Source organism: Cebus imitator, unplaced genomic scaffold, assembly GCF_001604975.1.
Source record: "Cebus imitator isolate Cc_AM_T3 unplaced genomic scaffold, Cebus_imitator-1.0 Scaffold328, whole genome shotgun sequence".
In the NCBI taxonomy this organism is placed as follows: Eukaryota; Metazoa; Chordata; class Mammalia; order Primates; family Cebidae; genus Cebus; species Cebus imitator.
Window position 1 is genome coordinate 268,536 of NW_016107643.1, and position 5,205 is coordinate 273,740.

Here is a 5,205-nt window from a genome sequence, read left to right on the forward strand (position 1 = left end):
CCCTTTAAGGGAGCAGTCCTGACTGCAGAAGGAATTTCTTTGGACTTGGGAATGTGAATAGAATAAAATCTTTTCTCTCAGTCTGTTAAGTCGTCCCCACGACAGACTGAGAAAGCCTGGGGAAGAGCTATGGAAGGGCTAAGTCTTTTCTGATTCCTGATCCTTAGAGGGAGAGGAGGGAATTGTGGGAAGTAGGAAAGTTCCTTTTTAAAGTTTCCTTTCTTGTTAAAGAATAAATTGTAAGTGTGCTAATAACTTTGTTAAGCCTTATCCTATGTAGCTGTTAAACATGCCATGCTTACAGGCATATAGTACATTCTATGTCCTTGTACTTTAACCAAGATATCTGTGCTGGGCGTGCTCACAGCCATGTCCCAGCTTTCCATTGCTTTTACCTGTTTAGAAAAGTTTTAAGTTGATAGCCGACAGGTTTTAGTTTAGATTGTGAGGTCTGGCTCTAGCCAACGGAGATCAGACACAGCAGTAAGGACAACCCCCAAATGCATAAGGGATACATTTGTGTGCTTTCCTTTGTTAATTATATTCTCATGGTATGTTGGCTAACAAAGGTACCCTTCCTGCAGTCCAGGAAGTAAAAATTACATTGCTGAAAGATCCTTTGTCTCAGTGCTAATTTTTCTTCGTGGTACTGAGCACTGAGCATCTATTCCCACAGGGAAGGAGAAAGGGGGAAAGGCTTACAGACTCCTAAATATATATATTTTTAGCTCATTAGGACCGTATTGTCAAGTTTTTTTATGTATAATTTTTTAAATAGAGATGGGTTTCACTATGTTGCTCAGGCTGGTCTCAAACTCCTAGGCTAAAGCAGTCCTCCCATCTCAGCCTCCCAGAGTGCTGGGATTACAGGCATGAGCCACTGTGTGCCTGGCCCATATTGCCAAATTAATGGAAAGGAAATACAGAACCAGAGAAACCAAATAACCGGTTAGAAGCAAAACTTGAACTAGAAACCAGATCATGAAACATAGGAACTGCAAGGGAAACAGGGATGAGGAAAAGCAGATTATTGATCACACGCACATGAGACACTGTGCAGGGTTTGTGTGTGTGCTTCCCCATTTCCTCTGTGTAATTATCTTATTAAATCAACATCACATCGTTTTAAAGGTTCGGTCATTTTTTTTAAAGGAAGTGCCAACCATTTGCCTGGCACAGTACTTGGCACTGGGGGCACAATGAAGATCAAGTTCAATGTCAAGGTGGTCCCTGCCCCGTAGTGCTTGTTATGGCTGAGAATCAGGTAAGGAGGCAGTTATTATGCATTTTGTAGTTATAATAGAAGTTCAGAATGCTTTGGGAGCACTGCGGCAGGTCCTGCCTCAGACTGGGGAAAGTCAGGGAGGACTTCTGAAGAAGCTTTCAGGCCTCGAAGTGAGAAGAGAATGGGATGTGAGGATACAGGTGGGTGGGTAGGAAAGATGGGAAATGAGGCCAGAGGGGTAGGCAGGTCCCAGACTCCAGGGCACCTGGTCCGACGTGTGCATTTCACCTAAGAAGAAGATTCAAGGTGGAGGCCATTGGAAGGTTTTAAGTGACAGGGATGACAGGATGAGATGTCCTTATTCTTTCTTTATTTCTTCCCTTATTCCTTCCTTTCTTCCTTTCTTTCTTTCTTCCTTTCTTCCTTTCTTTCTCGCTCTCTCTCTCTCTTTCTTTCTTTCCTTTTCTTTCTTTCTAACAGAGTTTCACTCTTGTCACCCAGGCTGGAGTGCAATGGCATGATCTGGGCTCATTGCAACCTCCACCTCCCAGGTTCAAGAGATTCTCCTGTCTCAGTCTTCTGAGTAGCTGGGATTACAGGAACCCACTACCATGCCTGGCTAATTTTTAGTAGAGACGGTGTTTCACCATGTTGGCCAGGCTGGTCTCGAACTCCTGACCTCAAGTAATCCACCCACCTCCACCTTCCAAAGTGCTGAGATTACAGGATGAGCCACCATTCCCAGCCTTTTTTTTAATTTTATTTTTTAAAGACTGGGTCTCTCTGTTGCCCAGACTGGAGTGCAGTGTGTGATCGTGGCTCACTCGAGCCTCAACCTCTGGGGCTCAACTGATCCTCTGTCTTCAGCCTCCTGAGTAGCTAGGACTGCAGGCATGCATCACCACACCTGGTTAATTTTTTATTTTCATAGAGATGGGGTCTCAATATGTTGCCCAGTCTGGTCTCAAACTCCTGGCCTCAAGTGATCCTACTGCCTCAGCCTCCCAAAATGCTTGGATTGCAGGTGTGAACCACCACGCCTAGCTAGATGTCCCAATTTTAAAAGAAACTTTGGTTTTGGTGTGGAGGGCGGGCTGGAGGGAGCAGGACTGGAAGGAAGGAGATGAGCTGGGAACGGCAGTGATTCACAGCAGTGAGAATAGCAGCTAGCTAGAACAGTGTCGGGAGAAACAGGGAGAAATGGATGCACTGAAGAAATTGATTTAGGTGTTAGAAACCATCAGGACTTAGTGACTGTTCGCTCTGAGGGATGGGGAGCTAGAGGGATCCAGGATGACTCCCAGTTTTTGTCTTGGGCCATGTCATCATCGGAGTGCCACCATCTACTCAGTTGTCCAAATGAGATAATGGAAGCTCACAGAAGTATTTATCTCAGGTCAGTCAGCTCATAATTGATAGAGCTAGGGCTCAACACTAGCCTTGATTGACACCTTCCTAATTCCACCAATTCCAGCATTTTCCTGTTTATAACTGTCTGGACAATACCCATGAACAGCTTTGGCTGAGGTACACAGCTGTGCTTTCTGGAGCCATGGGCTTCTGCAATGGTTCATGTACATTTATTCTGAGCTTTAGCAGTTCATTTGAAAGAAATGTTAAGAATCTGCCCTACCCAATCCCCCAAAGCTCTGCACTATCCCAAAAGGCAGCCTGGGTTAATGAAGGAAGCACTCACTTGGGTTAGGAGACTTGGGTTCAAGTCCTGGTCCTGCCAGGCGACATACCTTCTCTGGGCCTCAGTTTCCCAATCCTTGAATGAAGAGGTTGGGTCATTTGATCTCTAACAACCATTTCAGCACCAGTTGCTAAGATCTGCATGTCTGGGGAACAGGGAACGTGCTTAATTACGGTATAGGCCAGAGGCATTCTGAAGGCCACTTGGTTTGATCTCTAAGTGATATGTTAGCCTCCTCTAAAGTGGTCCCAGCTGTGGCCTATGTAAATTGGGGCAGGCATGGGCCCCATGACACATTGATCAAATCAGAATTGTCGGAGCAGGGCTGCAGAGAAGTCTCCTGAAATGTGTACCAGCGATCCCAGTGTGGAGTGAGGTTTGAGAACCACTGTCGTGGAGGATGCTGGGAGATCGCCAGGGTGTTTATTACCCACAGGAAGCCAGTGAGAATGACTGGGAGCCTCCGTGGAGGAGAAATCAGCCCAGGGAAGAACCAGATATTCCAGAGCCGGATATTCCAGAGGGAAGCACATGCTCAGCTGAGAAGTAATCCTGACTCAGTCTCTACAATATGTTCCTGGTGCCACAGGAAATAAGTAGGTGGGGAAAGAAGCACAAGTTCTGGCCTTTTCCATCTGCGAGCCCGTCTCCTCCAGTCCCTTCAAAGCACCTCCCATCTCTCGGCTCCTCACAGCCGCAGACGCGCAGTGCTGAGCTCATCAGGCCCAGACGGTGAAGCGCCTTGCTACAAGTCATGGGAGAGAAGACAGCAGAAAATAACTCTGGGTTGTTCTGAGTAAGGCGAGAATACATCTGGTCAAGAGATGAGGGAGGGGCCGGGCACAGTGGCTCCCACCTATAATCCCAGCACTTTGGGAAGCTGAGGTGGGAGGATCTTTTGACCCACAAGTTCAAGACTGGCCCGGGCAACACGTCGAGACCCCATCTCTACAAAAATAATAAAAATTAGCAAGGCATGATGATGAGCACCTATAGTCCCGGCTACTCAGGAAGCTGAAGTAGGGGGATTGCTTGAGCCCAGGAATTGGACGCTACAGCGAACTATGATCATGGCATTGCATCACAGCCTGGACAGCAGAGCAAGACCCTTGTCTCTGAAAACAAGCAAACGAGAGGTGGGGGAAGACTCTGTGAAAGCCACACTTCATGACATAGAGCCCTCTCCTCTTTTTTTTTTTTTTTTTTTTTTTTTTGAGACAGGGTCTCACTGTGTTGCTCAGGCCGGAGTGCAGTGATGCAATCTCGGTTCATTGCAACCTCCCCATCTCAGGCTCAAGTGATCCTCCAGCCTCAGCCTCCTGGATAGCTGGGGGTACAGGCACATGCCATCATGCCCAGCTAAATTGTTTCGTATTTTTGGTAGAGATGGAGTTTTGCCATGTTGCTAGAGCTAGTCTCGATGTCCTGGGCTGAAACAATCTGCCCACCTCAGCCTCCCAAAGTGCTAGGATTACAGGTATGAGCCACCACGCCCAGCCTTAGAGCCTTCTGCTCTTACAATGCCTTCAAGTTCATCAGTATCTGTCAACAAGCACTTAATACATGCCTACCCTGTGCCAGAAACCACACCCCACCATGGGATGCCAACAGGAAAGACGCACACTTTGCCCTTTGGCCTCCAGACCAGAGGAGGTGGCAAATGGGCAAACATGTAATCACAGTGTAGTGTGAGAGACTCTGGGAACCCAGGGAGGGTCCTGAAAGCTAAGGCTGGACACCCCAGGAAGGCTTCCTGGGGGAGATAGCACTGAGTTGTGAAGGATAGGTTTGAATTATCCAGGTAGAAAGGGATGTGTGGACGTGAAAGGAGAGAGGTGGCGATGTCGTTACACTGTTTTATGCAGTCCAACACCCTAATCCATCCATTATTTCATTTGGTGTTAATATGATGCTGGCTAGAAAGTTCACAGATTATTTTCATTCAAGGAACTGAGTGCCTAGGGGCCAGGATGGAAAACTATCCTCATCATTACAGCAAGAGAATCAGAGGCCCTCATTTGACAAACACGGTGGTAATTGAAGGAATATTCTTTCTCGCTGATATCTCTATCTGTGATCTCTCTGAGTCTCTCTAGAAACTTGGGAAATAGATGGAACTTTCTCCATTTTATAAAAGAGGAAGCCCAGGTTTAGAGAGATTGACTTCATCAGTCATACACTTGATGGCTAAGCAAGGACTCAGCATTTTAAAATACTTTCTGGATTAAAGTGAAAAATTGATTAATAAATAGTCCTCCCAAAGTAGGGCTTTCTTTTACCACAT